The following is a 19,017-nucleotide window of genomic DNA, read 5'->3' as shown; positions in this document are numbered from 1 at the left end:
TTTTTTACAATCTTTTTTTTGCATTTATTTCATTTCATCTTAGTTTGTTCAGTTTGCTTACCCACTGGTTTTTTTCATGTTTGCACTTGCTGCTGTTCAATATTCAGTCCGTTAACACCTATTCTGTACTAATGCTTTGTCTTTCAACACACCATTAGCATATTGTTTGCCTTTGTTCCATGACCTTTTGGTCAGCTATGTGGCCTTGTCCAATCTGCACCTTCTCCTTTGTTATCTCTTGCCCCACCCCCACCTCACTTGCTTATAACCTGTGACATTTTTAATATTTGTCAGTTCCGAAGAAGGGTCACTGACCCGAAACGTTAACTCTGCTTCTCTTTCCACAGATGCTGCCAGACCTGCTGAGTAGTTCCAGCATTTCTTGTTTTTATTTCAGATTTCCAGAATCCGCAGTATTTTGCTTTCATTAAACTTCTTATCGCACTGCTGTCAGATCCTCAGGGTGAGACTCCTGAACTGACATCCCTGGCTGTGCGCTCCCATTCCCTTTTCGAGTGTTCTTTGAGGGCTTCCTGGCCTCCTGCCGATTCCTGCAGAGACTGTCAGTAGCAACTTCCTTACAATGAGTGCAGCTCCCCTTTTAAGAGGGGTGGGCTGCCTTTAAAAGGTGCTGGCTAGCTGGAACACATGCTAGCCACACACCCAGCTGGGCTTCCTATTTAGCGTTCAGACAGCCAGCAACAAGGGTCACACTTGGCAGAAAAGTAGTCATGGGAATGAGGAGGCAGCATGAAGTTTGTGTGGAACCAGGCATGGGCAGATTGCAAATCACAACCCCTGCGCCTGTAAACAGGAGCAAACCAACATTTAACTGAAGGACTTACTTTACATTTTCATTCAGCAAAGTTGATTGGAGCAAAGTGACTCTGAACACAGCTCAAGTATTACAAATTCAGAAGCAGCCAAGACCTCATTCAGGCAAGCTTTCCAGAAAGTGCACAGCTGGGGGCGGTGTTGGCAAGTTATGTAAAAATGTGCCTTTGTTTTGTTTAAACCTTCAGCATTCATCCATTGTTGAGAACCCTGCAATTTTCGATATTGCTGGAACCCAAATCATATGGTGCATAATTTTATGTTGTACAAGCTTACATCACACCTCCCTAATAGATGGCCAACTGCTTCTCCAAGAACATCTCAACTGCTTCAAGTAGGTTTTACAGAACCCTCCACAAAAGCATTTTTAGTCCATTTTTCAACCCATGTAGCCAATTTAGGTCCTATAACAGCAAATGCTTGTACTGGCTGAAAGCCAGCCCTTCCTTATTCAACTCTTGTCGGCAAACTTCACATAACTAGTCATGCCTGTAAACCAGTAACAGCCTTTATTTGTAGGTTTCATTCCTATAGATCTGGAATTGGAAATTAAATTTTGACAAATATATTTCTGCACCATTTTTCTGTATTGTAAAAATATTTTATTATATCATGTAAATATAAAATTAAAATGTATTCAATTTTTATGAGGTTCCGTGATGGAAGCAACTAGCTCCAAGCAATATTGTATTCTAGAAGGTTCACGGTATGGGAAGGAGCCACCATTAAATTATGTTTCTTTTTAAATGAAGAAATGTCTTGCATCTGCTCGAAGAAAAATAGAACATTTCTATGAGGAAAAACAAACATTATTTTTAAAACTCTGTGTATAGACTGTAGAGAGCTAATGATAAACAATTCAATATTTATTTAGAACCACCAAGTTTTTATTTGTTCATTAACACTATAAGGAATATATTATGGTTAATTGATGCTACTTAGCACATTTAAGCTCTCGAATCATGAGTTACTATAGTTATATCATTGGCTCAGCAAGTGGGTTTAAAAAAGAAGTTAGATACTTCTGCTGATATTTTAAACACCAGTTTTTTATCACTGCACCGCCTAATGGATATATCAAATTTTTGCAGGGAAAGAGTTAAAAAGTATTCTCACAAGCCAGATATTCACTGGTTGCCTGCTGCATAATTTCTAAAGAACAGCTATCCGAAAATGTCACCATCACTACTTTTAAAATTCATTTTAAATTAGTAACTAAATATAAGTTTTATAACAACATGGGTCAGAGAAAGCTACGCTTTCATTAGGAGTTCCCAATGTAGGTCAGTAACGCATCTCATGCTCAAGAGAAAGAGGCTTTGAACATTTAGCCTGTTACAGGATCAGTTTCATTTGATTTGTCTGATTTGTCTGGATAGCATAATTGCTGGAGTCTAACTGACTTTTAAAAGATCCAGCATTTAATCAGCAGGTTATACTGGCTGCCCAGTCTAGACTGATTTGAAGGCACTGAAACTATACTGGCTTTTTACGGTTTGTGTTCAACAAAGTGATTAGTTTAAATAGCGTGTTTGGATGAAAGCAGAAACTGATTTTTCAAACCTTTGATTTTGTGTCAGCTATTTGAAAAGTAAGAGAGGGATTTAAGCACTCAAGAAAGGATAAAGGACAGATTGTATCAAAATTCTCCAAGTACAGCCACTAAAACGGTCATTTTGTCTTCTCTAACTAAATCTGCAAACATGTCATACATCAATATAAAATTTTAAGAGACAGCACCGCAAAAACTAGAATTCTTCTAAAGTTGGTTGATAAATTTTGCTGTTATGGCTCCCTGGATGATTCAACAAGTTTATCCAGTTACTAGCTGAGCCATACAGACGAGGACGGTTTCAGGTTCAATCCCTGGTCTCTGCGGAATTAGCTGATCTCAACTAGGGTGGCAGAAGGGGTATAAAATTCACCTCAACACCCCTGGGGTAGATAAGGGAAATGGGCTAAAGTTCCTGCTCCTGATTATTATCCTGCAACCCCTGCTGGAGATGTACGTCTGGGGGTACATTGAGCAGGGGCAGGATTGGTCTCAAATGGAATCATAAAATCAAAGAATGATATTGCGCAGAAGAAAACCATTCAGCCCATTGCGCCTGTGCTGGCACTTTGTAGGAGATATCTAATTAGTTCCACTCCCCTGCTCTTTCCGCATAGTCCTGCAATTCTTTATCAAATGACCTTTTGAAAGTTGCCATGGAATCTGCTTTCACCACGCTTCTAATTGTGTTGGATCTTCCCTTCCCCTGTTGAATAGTCTACAAATATTTACTATCATGGCTCACCTGTGAATAATGGCTGCATGGACGGGCAAGATATCAAAGGTACCTTTGAAGAAAGCATAATCTTTAGAAGAAGTTTTGTTGATCCTTTTGGGCCTCCTTATCTCGAGAGACAATGGATACGCGCCTGGAGGTGGTCAGTGGTTTGTGAAGCAGCGCCTGGAGTGGCTATAAAGGCCAATTCTGGAGTGACAGGCTCTTCCACAGGTGCTGCAGAGAAATTTGTTTGTCGGGACTGTTACACAGTTGGCTCTCCCCTTGCGCCTCTGTCTTTTTTCCTGCCAACTACTAAGTCTCTTCGACTCACCACAATTTAGCCCTGTCTTTATGGCTGCCCACCAGCTCTGGCGAATGCTGGCAACTGACTCCCACGACTTGTGATCAATGTCACACAATTTCATGTCGCGTTTGCAGACGTCTTTATAGCGGAGACATGGACGGCCGGTGGGTCTGATACCAGTGGCGAGCTCACTGTACAATGTGTCTTTGGGGATCCTGCCATCTTCCATGCGGCTCACATGGCCAAGCCATCTCAAGCGCCGCTGACTCAGTAGTGTGTATAAGCTGGGGGTGTTGGCCGCTTCAAGGACTTCTGTGTTGGAGATATAGTCCTGCCACCTGATGCCAAGTATTCTCCGGAGGCAGCGAAGATGGAATGAATTGAGACGTTGCTCTTGGCTGGCATATGTTGTCCAGGCCTCGCTGCCATAGAGCAAGGTACTGAGGACACAGGCCTGATACACTCGGACTTTTGTGTTCCGTGTCAGTGCGCCATTTTCCCACACTCTCTTGGCCAGTCTGGACATAGCAGTGGAAGCCTTACCCATGCGCTTGTTGATTTCTGCATCTAGAGACAGGTTACTGGTGATAGTTGAGCCTAGGTAGGTGAACTCTTGAACCACTTCCAGAGCGTGGTCGCCAATATTGATGGATGGAGCATTTCTGACGTCCTGCCCCATGATGTTCGTTTTCTTGAGGCTGATGGTTAGGCCAAATTCATTGCAGGCAGCCGCAAACCTGTCAATGAGACTCTGCAGGCACTCTTCAGTGTGAGATGTTAAAGCAGCATCGTCAGCAAAGAGGAGTTCTCTGATGAGGACTTTCCGTACTTTGGACTTCGCTCTTAGACGGGCAAGGTTGAACAACCTGCCCCCTGATCTTGTGTGGAGGAAAATTCCTTCTTCAAAGGATTTGAACGCATGTGAAAGCAGCAGGGAGAAGAAAATCCCAAAAAGTGTGGGTGCGAGAACACAGACCTGTTTCACACCACTCAGGATAGGAAAGGGCTCTGATGAGGAGCCACCATGTTGAATTGTGCTTTTCATATTGTCATGGAATGAAGTGATGATACTTAGTAGCTTTGGTGGACATCCAATCTTTTCTAGTAGTCTGAAGAGACCACGTCTGCTGACGAGGTCAAAGGCTTTGGTGAGATCAATGAAAGCAATGTAGAGGGGCATCTGTTGTTCACGGCATTTCTCCTGTATCTGACGAAGGGAGAACAGCATGTCAATGGTCAATCTCTCTGCACGAAAGCCACACTGTGCCTCAGGGTAGACGCGCTCGGCCAGCTTCTGGAGCCTGTTCAGAGCGACTCGAGCAAAGACTTTCCCCACTATGCTGAGCAGGGAGATTCCACGGTAGTTGTTGCAGTCATCGCGTTAACCTTTGTTTTTATAGAGGGTGATGATATTGGCATCGCGCATGTCCTGGGGTACTGCTCCCTCGTCCCAGCACAGGCATAGCAGTTCATGTAGTGCTGAGAGTATAGCAGGCTTGGCACTCTTGATTATTTCAGGGGTAATGCTGTCCTTCCCAGGGGCTTTTCCGCTGGCTAGAGAATCAATGGCATCACTGAGTTCCGATTTGGTTGGCTGTATGTCCAGCTCATCCATGACTGGTAGAGGCTGGGCTGCATTGAGGGCAGTCTCAGTGACAGCATTCTCCCTGGAGTACAGTTCTAGGTAGTGCTCAACCCAGCGGTCCATTTGTTTGCGTTGGTCAGTGATTATGTCCCCCGATTTAGATTTGAGGGGGGCGATCTTCTTGATGGTTGGCCCAAGAGCTCTCTTCATGCCATCATACATTCCTCTGATGTTTCCGGTGTCTGAGGCCAGCTGAATATGACTGCATAGGTGTTGCCAGTAGTCGTTTGCGCAACGCCTAGCTGTTCTTTGTGCAGTACTTCTGGCTGCTTTAAGTGCTGCAGATGTTAAATCGCTGGGGGCTTTCTTGTAGTTCAACAGTTTTGTTGATAAATTATACATATTCAAGGAACTTACAATCTAACAAAGGGTACCATAGAGAGACACTTCAGAAACCCAACTGTCAAGTACAACCTTTTCTCATACTTGTAGAACTGACTGCTTCTGTGTATTTTTACTCAAATTAGACGGTATATGTATAAATGCAGAAACCGACAGTTACATTAAAGATTTTGTTCTGAAATGACACTTTAGGATACTTCCATACTTAAACATTTATCTGAAATTTCTTTTCTGGTGTCTTTAAAATAAGCATTGGTACATTTGTTTTCCCTTGATATAATTTCAAGCAGTGCATTTTACTGTTTAATTGGTAACTTTTTTTTAGCAGAAAAAATTTGTTCCATTTTTCAGGAACAAAGGGAGACCATTTGGTTTCTTGATCTTGCTTTGTCATCCAGATTCTCTTTCAGAAACCTCTCTGACCCTTTTATTGTAACAGTGCAATAAACTACTAGAACAAACAATTGAAGTAATTACAAATATTAGATTCCTTTCCAACTTTTAACAGTTTGAATTTAAAGCTGGACTATAATGTTTGAAGGGAAATATTATTAATACTGACAGGAGAGGTCTGAAAACATTAAGGAATTCAGTCATAAACCACCCCACCTTACTACTCTTATAATAAGACAACATGAAACATATTCCCCTTACTCTAGACCACTCAGAAGTCCATCACAGATTTCAGATAATATACCACCCTACTCATTAGATCCTACAGGAAATCAGACACATCTTTTTCTTTAACTTAGTTCCATTCTTGCATAAAGACGACCTGAGAATCAATGAACATCAGAAAAATAGATAGATCACTCTTTTTAATCCACGAGGTAACTTGGATACATCAGTCATGTCTTAGATCACCAGGGAACTCAGTCACATGGACCTTCCTTCCAACATAAGGTCAGAAATGGGGATGTTCGATGATGATTGCACAGTGTTCAGTACCATTTGCAACTCCTCAGATACTGAAGCAGTTCATGCCCGCACACAGCAAGACCTTGACAACATTCAGACTTGAGCTTGTAAGTGGCAAGTAACATTCATGCCTTGCAAGTGCCAGGCAATGACTATCTCCAACAAGAGAGAATCTAACCATCTCTTCTTGATGTTCAATGTCATTACCATTGCTGAATCCCCGACCATCAACATGCGCTGTAATGTTCTAATTCTAATTCTAATTCTAATTCTAATTCTAATCCTGGGGGTTACCATTGACCAGAAACTGAACTGGACCAGCCATATAAATGCCGTGGCTACAAGAGCAGGTCAGAGGCTGGGAGTTCAGCAGCGAGTACCTCACTTCCTGATTCCCAATGCCTGTCCAGCATCTACAAGGCACAAGAAAGGAGTGTGATGGAATACTCTCTACTTGCCTGGATGAATACAGCTCCAACAACATCTAAGAAGCTTGACACCCTCCAGGACAAAGCAGCCTGCTTTATCAGCACTCCATTTATCACTATAAACATTTACTCCCTCCACCACCACTGCAGTGGCAGCAGTCTACACCATCTGCAAGATGCACTGCAACAATGCTCCAAGGTTCATTTGACAGCACCTTCCAAACCCACAACCTCTACCACCTAGAAGGACAAGGGCAACAGATGCATGGGAACACGACCACCTGCAAGATCTACTCCAAGTCACACACCATCCTGACTTGGAACTATATCATCATTCCTTCACTGTTGCTGGGTCAAAAACCTGGAACTCCCTTCCACATGAACTGCATGGTTCAAGGCAGCAGCTCACCACCACCTTCTCAAGGATAATTAGGGATGGGCAACAAATGCTAGCCTTGCCAGCAATGCTCACATCCCATGAACAAACGAAAAAAAAACAAATGTAATATTAATAAATTGCAAAAAAGAACTCCTGTAGTCACTCCCCTTTCATTTGTGACAGCAGGTCATCAATGATGATGGCTTAAAACTTTTGACTTATCTTACGGAAGGCACTCACGTAGCTGAGATCAATACTGCATGTGTATTGGCAACATTTCCTTAAGGGGATACAATTCTGAATGTGAATACCAGCTTTCAGCTCTCACCTCCAAGCTCTTTCAGCTCTCAGTGGTGATATATGTATCACAGTCACTCGGGTAGATTTTCATCTTCACCCTCTGGGTATGGCAAAGTAGATCATCTGCCTATTGTAGAGCCCATTCTGATTGTTAAAATCAGAAGAATGAAAATCAGATGGTTTCCACAATGGGAGGGCAAGCCTCTCCCAGACTACATCTCAGGGTGTAAATTATCCCATTATCTCAGATTTGGAGAGCCAAAAGTGGCAAAGCAATATTAAGGAAGACCCACCCTCTTCTGACTCATTTAGGTATGGCGAGTGCATTTTCGATCATTGACCATTTTGGAAAGATAGAAACTGCAAGAGTATTAGACCTGTAACAAACCCTGCGCTTACTACCAAGTGAGGGTTAAAAATGTGTCTGCACAGGCTATACAGGATTGACATCATTGATATAGCCAGGGCACATTTCAATAGTAAAAGTGTCTAGTAGCTTTGGGCTTCCGTCATTTAACCCTTTGAGGGAAGTTTTAATAGGCTGTACCAAAATCAAAATTCCAAACAAGATTGCAAGATTTAATCTGTTCTGGAATATAACGAATTTTATCTTTAACTCTACACATTTCTTTAGTTACACTTCATAATATTCACCAATAGGAATTTTAAAATTAAGATTGGTAGATGAATGTGAAAGAAAAGATGTGCATACAGACACTGAAAATGCCTGTGCTGAAAAGGTTAAGGCAATGCCACAGCTGATATTTTGGTAGCCTTAGGCCACTGAGCTACCATGAATTTGAGCCTCTGCTATGCACGTACAATGTTATTTATACACAGGGGAGAAATGAACAACATTTGACTTTTAAACCATAACTAATTAATCTATAGACTGAAATGTCACTGTTGCATTCCTTCATTACTGCTTTATCCATTTAAAGGCAGTCTGCCATTTGTATGTTATGTTTTCTGTTCATGCAGCTCACACCAATTGTACCCTGTCATTTTGGCTTTTCTGTGGAGAAGTAATTGAATATGGCCAATATAGAACATTGAAATTTTAAAAATTTGATTAGCAGCGTGAAACTCCAGTGAAAGTCTAACTTTTCTCCTCAGTAACACTCACCAGACAGCTTTTCAAAAAACTTATAAGCACTTATGAATCCAATGGAAGCATTGAGATTGGAAGTCAAAATGTCAACATTTAAATTCCTTCCAAATACAATATCTCTCTATGAGTAGTCTTCAATTCATATCTGTATGTCAATCACTTCTTGTATTTTCCAACCACAAATGAACACAAAGGGTAACATTTAGGCTACAAATATTATACATGAATTCATACCTAATCCATAAATGAAAAGACATTTAATGCATCCACCGTGCTCCTCTGTCTGCAGGTCTAAATAAAAAAGCTTCATAAATCTATTGATCTACCTGAGATTTTATTGTCTATATTTGGCAAATCAAGACATAGTGCAGATTTGTATATGATGTTAATTAAGAATCTTTAACATTGCTGCAATTACATGATTAATGATTTTTGGTGTCCATTTTAACAGACAATTCCTCTCCCAATCTTTAGGTTTCCCTGCAACACATGTCATTCTTTTGTTGAAAATAAATGCACATGATGCTCATTAAGCCTTTGGTGTGGAGAGTGGCAGAGGATGACTTACTCCAGTTGTCATTTACTGAGCCACGGGTAGTTGGATGGGTCAATATATTAAAGCCTTTAAATGGTACGCTAAGTCCTGAAATGGAATAGGGACACCCAATCTCTCTCTGTCCCTCCAAATGAACTTTCTGTCCAATATAATTTAAGTTAATTCTGGATCGCCCAAATCCCCATAATAAAGGATAATAGCAGGTTCCGTCTTTTAAAATGTGTCATTGCATTCAATAACATGGATCGTTGACACTATATGGGTCAGCATATGATGATCAGTATGTTAATGATGTTATCTATTCCCAAAGCAACACAAAAAGGCTTTCCTACCATCTCAGAGAATTCTCAGCGACTTCTGAATGGCTTAATTGGTAAAGGGTGCATGGAGTTGAATCACACAGATCTAAAGATCCCAGATTCAATTCTCAAACTGTTGAGCAAGTTGATCATATTTGACTTCAACACCCTTAACTTAATAAAGGAAAAAGCGAGGTTTTTCACTATGCAGTGACCCTTCCTGGAAAGTGCATACATGTGACATTAGGTAAGAATGGGATTGAGCTTGTTTGCTTGAATAGTCTGTCAATGCAGTTTAGGTTCACAGATGAAAAGGGTCATTTGGGCAAGGTACCAGAGAGATCCACATCCATTGAACTGTGCCTCAGCAAGAGGCAAAGCCTGGAGGAGAGAAAAATTGGCAACAAGAAATCCTGCTGCTGGAGAGATGTTATCACTCGCTACTCAGTCTGAGACTGGGGACCCCTTGACATCCAAGTATTTGTTACCTCTGGCTGGCCACTTAAAAGGAGAGATGAAATTTTTCTCAAAGATAGTCAATGCTCAGATTCGTCCATTGTCAATTTATTCTAAAACCTGAAACCCTCCAAACGTCTTCAAATGGGCCTAAAAGCCTTCCAAATTCTAGACTAGAACAAACAAAAAAGGAAAACCACTCAGCAAGCAGGAAATTTACAACACTGTAGGACAATAAATGAATCGAGGTGGTGCAGAGCAGCTTCCCATATAATACATGGCCCGAACGACATCATTCTTTCACTGTTAGAAACCGGAAGCAAAACTGTTTGGTAGTGCCATCTATTTATTTATATTTTATGCTGTTTTAAATCTTCCTGTGCCGTGCATCTTACCTTGGCTGATCAGGGACTGGTGGGTAATCTTCTCCTTTGATCTCTGCCAATACCATTCTGGTAGCAGCAGAGTGTGCAAGAGTGGGCATTCAGTACACCCCACCCCGGCCCCCATGGTGTGGCTGGGATCTTAAACACCCCTGTGAAGAAGCAGCAGGTGTGAACCTACAATATAGGGCTTAATTTTACGCCGCCGCAGCAGGTCGGATGGTGGCGTGGGGGTGGCGTAAAATTGAGCGGGAGGCTCCAGGAGGCCTACACACCCCACTTCCGCCTCCGGCCAAGTTTACGGCGACGGGCAGGGGATGGGAAATGGCCTGCCCACCCGAGGCCAATTAAGGCCCTTAAGTGGCACTTAACGGCCACTTAAGGGCCCTCGTCCGCCTCCACGGGTATTTTACCTGTGACAAGCAGGCGTGCTGGGGATGTGAAAGGAGGCCCAGCCCGCGCCCCAGGGGGTGCCATGGCAATCAGGCACAGGGTGCCCGATTGAGGGCCGCCCCCGCCTCCCAACCCACCCCTGGGACCCAAGATGCTCTCCCCTCCCCCCAAACGACCACTCCAGCCTCACCAGGAAAAGACCAATCCCCCTGGTGAGGCAACCTTAACTTACTTTCCCTCCAGGCTCCTTGGTGTCGGGTGGGCTGCAGTCCCAGCAGTGGCCACCACTCCCGGTGGCACTGCAGGGACTAAGAGCTGCCGGCCCGCTGATTGGCCGACAGCTCACGGAGGTGGGACCTCCTCCCTCAAGTGGGTGGAGGCTCGCCTCGGGCCAATTAAAGTCCGGGGATCCGTAAAATACGGATCCCCGGGCTAGGCGGAAGCGGGTTGGCCACCGACTTTCACGCAGGTGGCAAATTCCCATCTGCCTAATGTAAAATTCAGCCCATACAGTTCCTCCTTTCCTTCTACTTTGCTGCAAGCACTGCTGTTCCTAACAACACTGAGCACATGATTGTGATGAACACATTATTATGGTGTGTTCTCTTATTCAGAGTCATGATGTGTCTAACAGAGAAGAGCACGCAGCCATTATGAGTAATGTCATTTATAATTATAATGTCACATGTTAAAATGAGCAGATAACCATAATGACTAGTTCCTTCTTTGATCTCCTTGTCTCAAGAGACAATGGGTAAGCGCCTGGAGGTGGTCAGTGGTTTGTGAAGCAGCGCCTGGAATGGCTATAAAGGCCAATTCTAGAGTGACAGGCTCTTCCACAGGTGCTGCAGATATAATTAATTGTCAGGGCTGTTACACAGTTGGCTCTCTCCTTGCGCTTCTGTCTTTTTTCCTGCCAAGTGTAATGTCTCTTCGACTCGCCACTCTTTAGCCCCGCCTTTATGGCTGTCCACCAACTCTGGTGATCACTGGCAACTGACTCCCACGACTTGTGGTCAATGTCACAGGACTTCATGTCACGTTTGCAGACGTCTTTAAAGCGGGAGACATGGATGGCCGGTGGGTCTGATACCAGTGACAAGCTCGCTGTACAATGTGACCTTGGGGATCCTGCCATCTTCCATGCGGCTCACATGGCCAAGCCATCTCAAGCGCCGTTGGCTCAGTAGGGTGTATATGCTGGGGATGTTGGCTGCCTCGAAGACTTCTGGATTGGAGATACGGTCCTGCCACCTGATGCCAAGGATTCTCCGGAGGCAGTGAAGATGGAATGAGTTGAGACATCGCTCTTGGCTGACGTACGTTGTCCAGGCCTTGCTGCCATTGAGCAAGGTACTGAGGACACAGGCCTGATACACTCGGACTTTTGTGTTCCGTGTCAGTGCGCCATTTTCCCACACCCTCTTGGCCAGTCTGGACATAGCAGTGGAAGCCTTTCCCATGCGCTTGTTGATTTCTGCATCAAGAGACAGGTTACTGGTGATAGTTGAGCCTAGGTAGGTGAATTCTTGAACCACTTCCAGAGCGTGGTCGCCGATATTGATGGATGGAGCATTTCTGACGGACTGTCCCATGATGTTCGTTTTCTTCAGGCTGATAGTTAGGCCAAATTCATTGCAGGCAGCCGCAATCCTGTCGATGAGTCTCTGCAGACACTCCTCTGTGTGGGATGTTAAGAGACCTCGTCAGCAGACATGATCTCTTCAGACTACTAGCAAAGATTGGATGTCCACCAAAGCTACTAAGTATCATCACCTCATTCCATGACAATATGAAAGGCACAATTCAGCATAGTGGTGCCTTATCAGACCCCTTTCCTATCCTGAGTGGTATGAAACAGGGCTGTGTTCTCGCACCTACACTGTTTGGGATCATCTTCACACTGCTGCTCTCACATGCGTTCAAGTCTTCAGAAGAAGGAATTTTCCTCCACACAAGATCAGATGGCAGGTTGTTCAACCTTGCCCGTCTTAGAGCGAAGACCAAAGTACGGTAGGTCCTCATCAGGGAATTTCTCTTTGCTGACGATGCTGCATTAACATCTCACACTGAAGAGTGACTAGTTCCAGTCATGACTTAATAAGCATAAAACCATGATCAACACCACCACCCAGTAGTTATAATGGTACATGGTGATAGTCCCACCTGTACCTCAGTCTAGTGAGTCAATATGTCAGTCCCTCTAGTAACTTGTCCTAGTGAACTATGTGCAGTTAATCTTCTTAAATAATGTTAGTATGCAAAAAGATGTAACTTACAACCACATTCTTCCAATTTTTCCTCCTTTTTTGCTCTCTTCTGAAGATGTTGACTCTTGTAGGGTACAGATCTGTGATCACCTTCAATCCTCTGGTACCTCTCCAAAGTGGCTATTCTTCATCTACTCAAGGGGAGACAACCCAAGTTAATGCAATCTGCCCTCATAATTTAACCTGTTTAAGCCTTGGTATCATTCCGGTGAACCAATGCTGTAACGCTTCCAAGGTCATAGATATTTCATGAGGTCTGGTGTCCAAAACTGAACATAGTACTCCTGATGGGGTCTAACCAAGGCTCTGTACAACTGAAGCATCACCTCCTGACTGTTATGAGTTAAAGGCCAATGTTCGATTAGCCTTTTTTGATTACTTTTTGTACCTGCGCACTAGCTTTTAGTGATTTGTGTAAACGGACACCAAAATCCCTTTGCTTTTCCGCAGGTCCTAGTTTCTCACCCGTTAAGAAAATATTCTAATTTCTCAACAACAAAGGGCACCAACAACTGAACCAAATTCTGTCCTCACCTGACATACAAAAAGGTGTAACTTACAGGAGCAAATGACTTTAAAGTAATAAGGCTCAGAAACCTTTCCTGTTTTGTCCCCTTAATACCCCAGGGTTACTGAAATTAATCGCAGCATCATTAATGCTATCTCACTGAGATCATCTAATTCAATGCAAGTGGGGTATGGGGGCTGGCACTTTTTGGTTTGTGCTAATATAATGCATTTAATGACTGAGCCCTCATCCTGATGACCACCTTCGTGTGCGGCTGCATCAAGCTGTGTGTAGATCCCCAGTACGCAAACTCCAAGTGTCACTACGTGCTGAGGTTCTATCTGTCCCCGGTATTGCGAAGGATGGGCCTGGTCACATTGCCGCGGAACGCTCCGTGCAGTTGGGACGTGCCGTACCACCTGTCCTTCGTGGAACAGTTTCTGCGGGAAAACACCTTTGACCACCAGTCCATCAGGCAGTGGTCTGCACGGAATGTCCTCAAGGCCCTACGGGAAGAGGAAACGGTGGATCATGTCGGATGGTTCCCCGAGCAGACCGTCAAAGTCATTTGGCGGAATGCCTCATCACCAGAACTTTCAAACAAGCACCAAGACGTAGCTTGGCTGGTGATGAGAAGGGCCCTCCCCGTCAGATCCTTCATGCACACCCGAAGTCTCGCCCCCTCCGCACAGTGCCCCCGCGTTGGCTGTGGTGGGGAAGAGACGGTCGCCCACCTCCTCCTGGAATGTGCCTTTGCAAAGCAGGTGTGGAAAAAGATGCAGTGGTTTTTGTCAAGGTTCATCCCAAGCAGCTCTGTAACACAGGAGTCTGTGCTCTACGGGCTGTTCCCAGGGACGCACACCGAGACAAACATCAACTGCTGCTGGAGGACTATCAATTTGGTGAAAGACGCCCTTTGGTCTGCCCGAAACTTGCTGGTCTTCCAGCGCAAAGAGTTGTCCACCACCGAATGTTGCAGACTGGCACATTCCAAGGTCCAGGACTACGTGCTGAGGGACGCACTAAAGTTTGGGGCAGCCGCAGCAAAGGCTCAATGGGGAAAGACCACAGTGTAAGGTTCCCCCAACAAGCTGGACTGAGGGGCTGGATCCATGGGAAACCCCTCGAACTGTATCGTTAATATTCTCAATTGCTGTAAATGTAAAACTGTAATTGACATGACAATTGTGAAACGGAAGGGTTGGGAAGAAACTCATGACAGTATTGAAGGAAACTGATCTCCCTTGCAATGTTTGTATTTTTTGGTGCTGTTTGGAAACTGTTTGGCAATGTAATTTTTACAGATTTTTATGAATAAAGTATATTTTGGAAATAAAAAAAAAAATGACTGAGCCATGGGAAATAGTTTTAATACCATTATTAGTAAATTGATTTTGTGGAAGAATTCGAAGAAATATTTTGAGCCATAACTATAATCCTGTCCCTTCCAGAACAATTGAAGTTAGAGCAAAAATGGCATATGCAAATCCAACAGCCAAAGAGGTTTATAAAGCTATAATTCCCCTAATGAGTTATGTAGCAGTGTCAGCTTTACTTTATGTCCTGTTCTTCTGGGAGGGAGGGTTTTATTTTCTTTATAATGGAGTGATAGCGCCTCTGAGCTCAGTCCACACTGTGGGAAGCCATGTTGGGAATTGTGAGTGATAGCATGGTTTCTACATGGTGGAAAATCTGGGAAAATACTATTCATTATAAATATGTATTATTCATTAATTGGTTAAATTGAACAAGGAAAATTACTCCAAATCCAGCACTGCGGTCATATTCCTGGAATAGAATCACAAGCTAGCAGATTGAGGTTCAGATAATCTAAAACATCTCTGCTCGTTTTGAGGAGGAAATAAAAGACTGGGTGAAAATAAAGACTTCATCTGAAGCAGATGTGAGCCACAGCACGCCTTTCACTCCGCAAGCTTGATTTTTCCTTCATTCATTGTAGAGCAGCAGCAACCTTAGCCAAGAAGTTGGTCAGCTCTATTTTATCTAACTGCTGAGGCAGCAGAAAGATCAGCAAGACAAAAAAAATCAAATTCCTGTTTCAGAACCTTGACTGCCTGAGGCAAAAAATTTGTACAGACAAGGAAAACCACTAGCCAAAGTTAACAAATATGGATGCTCAAAATGAGTCTTGCCAGATAAACGAGGTTCATCTGCAATATACAAATGACTACCTTAAATTCTCAATATATTCTAGCACTTTGGATAATCAATACACCTTGCTTAACCAGAACAAATTAACATTACTTTACAATCTGACATAGTATCACAAGTCAATAGGATGTCTCCTATCACACAGTGGCGCAATGGTTAGCACCACAGCCTCATAGCTCCAACGACCCAGGTTTGGTTCTGGGTACTGCCTGTGTGGTGTTTGTAAGTTCTCCCTGTGACCACGTGGGTTTCCATCGGGTGCTCCGGTTTCCTCCCACTGCCAAAGACTTGCAGGTTGATAGGTAAATTGGCCATTGTAAATTGTAAAGTGTAGGTAGGTGGTCAGGAATATGGGATTAATATAGGAGGGGATGTGGTAGGGAACATGGGATTAATGTCTTCTTCTTCTTTGGCCTCCTTGTCTCGGGAGACAATGGGTAAGCGCCTGCAGGTGGTCAGTGGTTTGTGGAACAGCAACTGGAGTGGCTATAAAGGCCAATACTAGAGTGACAGACTCTTCCACAGGTGCTGCAGATAAAATTGATTGTCAGGGCTGTTACACAGTTGGCTCTCCCCTTGCGCTTCTGTCTTTTTTTATCCTGCCAACTGCTAAGTCTCTTCGACTCGCCACACTTCAGCCCCGCCTTTATGGCTGCCCGCCAGCTCTGGCGATCGCTGGCAACTGACTCCCACGACTTGTGATCAATGTCACAGGACATCACGTCGCGTTTGCAGACGTCTTTAAAGCGGAGACATGGACGGCCAGTGGGTCTGATACCAGTGGCGAGATCGCTGTACAATGTGTCCTTGGGGATCCTGCCATCTTCCATGCTGCTCACATGGCCAAGCCATCTCAAGCGCCGCTGACTCAGTAGGGTGTATAAGCTGGGGACGTTGGCCGCCTCGAGGACTTCTGTGTTGGAGATACGGTCCTGCCACCCGATGCCAAGGATTCTCTGGAGGCAGTGAAGATGGAATGAATTGAGACGTCACTCTTGGCTGACATACGTTGTCCAGGCCTCGCTGCCGTAGAGCAAGGTACTGAGGACACAGGCTTGATACACTCTGACTTTTGTGTTCCGTGTCAGTGTGCCATTTTCCCACACTCTCTTGGCCAGTCTGGACATAGCAGTGGAAGCCTTTCCCATGTGCTTATTGATTTCTGCATCAAGAGACAGGTTACTGGTGATAGTTGAGCCTAGGTAGGTGAACTCTTGAACCACTTCCAAAGCGTGGTCGCCGATATTGATGGATGGAGCATTACTGACATTCTGTCCCATGATGTTCGTTTTCTTGAGGCTGATGGTTAGGCCAAATTCGTTGCAGGCAGCCGCCAACCTGTCGATGAGATTCTGCAGACACTCTTCAGTGTGGGATGTTAATGCAGCATCGTCAGCAAAGAGAAGTTCCCTGATGAGGACTTTCCGTACTTTGGTTTTCGCTCTTAGACAGGCAAGGTTGAACAACCTGCCACCTGATCTTGCGTGGAGGAAAATTCCTTCTTCTGAAGACTTGAACGCATGTGAGAGCAGCAGTGAGAAGAAGATCCCAAACAGTGTAGGTGCGAGAACACAGCCCTGTTTCACGCCACTCAGGATAGAAAAGGGGTCTGATGAGGCGCCGCTATGCTGAATTGTGCCTTTCATATTGTCATGGAATGAGGTGATGATACTTAGTAGCTTTGGTGGACATCCGATCTTTTCTAGTAGTCTGAAGAGACCAGTGGTCTCTTCAGACTACTAGAAAAGATCGGATGTCCACCAAAGCTACTAAGTATCATCACCTCATTCCCTGACAATATGGGATTAATGTAGGATTAGTATAAATGGGTGGTTGATGGTTGGCACAGAGTCGGTGGGCCGAAGGGCCTGTTTCAGTGCTGTATCACTCTATGACACACTGAATGGGCAGGATTTGTTGAGGTCCTGACGTCGGGACTTGTGGCAGGGGGGCCAGAAGATTCTATCGGCAGGAGCCCGACGCCGGGAGTGTCGGGCCCAATCTTCCCTCCGGTGGCGAGGGGGGGGCATGGTTTTAAATATTTAAATTTAGTGGTAGGTCTGGCTGCCCTTTAAAAATGGCGCCAGTGCCTGCGCATAGGTAGCTGATGCCGGTGCCAGCATCACAGAGCCCACCCCTACCATGTGATTGGGGGTGGCAGCCCGACCAGAGTATTATCTTGAGGCACTGCATGGTAGATCACGGCGTCATGGTGGCTTGCATGTGCGGGCTGCCAATTTTTTTCACCCGCCACCAGGAGAATAAATTCAGCCCTATAATAGGGGAGCTAAAGTTATGAAATCCAAATAATCATGGTACAAAAGCTGCTTTGCTGCAGCATTAGAACTTAAGTGTTCTCATGAATAAAGATTCTCAACCTTAAAATGGGTCACAGAGAGGATGCTTTTTGGCTGCACAACATCTTATATATTATATATCATCCCATATTCAATAGTTGTAAATAGGTAATTGCAAAAGAATAGGGCCACAATGCTAATTGCTTCCTCTTGTGACTGCAGCATCCTTTTCTATCTTGTTTCTGCAAACATTATTCCCAATCATTGGGTGATTTGTGCAGTTAAGCTATGGCATTTTTTAACCCGTCACATCTGCTCCTGATTCTGTTGTCAACCACTACTGTAGCTAGTGCTTTATTAAAGTTAATCTTCAATCATAAGTTCTGAAAAATAATGGATCGCTTATTAAAACTGTAATAGTCAAAAGTGGGAATGGCACATTGGTACAGGATATTAGTAGTGTACTTTTTTAGAGTATGCCACAGAATGGTAGAACGCAAGTTGTTGAAATCCTAGCTGTGGCATTCCCATCAGTGGGAAATGCCAAGCAGAGGCTCAGCACTTCACATTGTGCACATCACAGTAATCTTCTACCAGAAAAATAGCATAATAATGTTGCATAAGTTATGTCATACAGTAAACTTTGTGATACAGTCTTTGCAAGTTTGAAAAGCATGATAATTTTTAGCTGGAAAAATTGTTGCTGCTCCTGGCAAGAATTTAAAAACATTTCCATGATACATGGATGGAATCAAGGTCAGGAAGCCTAGTACATTGGTTAGCAATAGTCAGCATTGCAGCTAATCTATTAAAAGAATTGACAAAGGCTGTAAGGGTGAACCTCTACCTTTTTATCTCTCTAAAATTGCATTGAAAGAAAATATCGCTCTAACAAATGAAACTTACAATGCGTTGGCAGAGTGTGGGTGAAAATATTGTGCATTTTTCTGATAAGCCAGCTAACATAGTTGTCATGAAGACCCCTACCTGCCAAGAATGAGGCATATTAATTTCATCATATGAACATTAATTTTTAAACTGTTGCTGGAGTGAAGAAATGACTTGTTTAAAGAGATCACCAGACATTTGGCTGGAGGACATTTGCATACTAAGAGCCAGTGCTTGGAGAGACAAAGCAACTACTCCCTGGTC

The 19,017-nt window shown here is 43.9% G+C and overlaps 1 long non-coding RNA gene across 2 annotated transcripts in view; it reads right to left on the bottom strand.

Annotated features, from left to right (window-relative positions):
- Positions 1–19,017, bottom strand: part of LOC137378245 (uncharacterized) — a 99,751-nt gene that overhangs the window by 51,840 nt on the left and 28,894 nt on the right. For both annotated transcript variants that reach the window (XR_010976584.1, XR_010976583.1), the window contains one exon: positions 12,898–13,019. This is a non-coding gene — a long non-coding RNA (uncharacterized lncRNA). The remainder of the gene's footprint in view (positions 1–12,897; positions 13,020–19,017) is intronic.

The sequence above is a fragment of the Heterodontus francisci genome, chromosome 16 (genome assembly GCF_036365525.1).
Source record: "Heterodontus francisci isolate sHetFra1 chromosome 16, sHetFra1.hap1, whole genome shotgun sequence".
In the NCBI taxonomy this organism is placed as follows: domain Eukaryota; kingdom Metazoa; phylum Chordata; class Chondrichthyes; order Heterodontiformes; family Heterodontidae; genus Heterodontus; species Heterodontus francisci.
The sequence above is the reverse complement of the archived record's forward strand: the minus strand, read 5'-3'. Positions and strand labels throughout refer to the sequence as shown.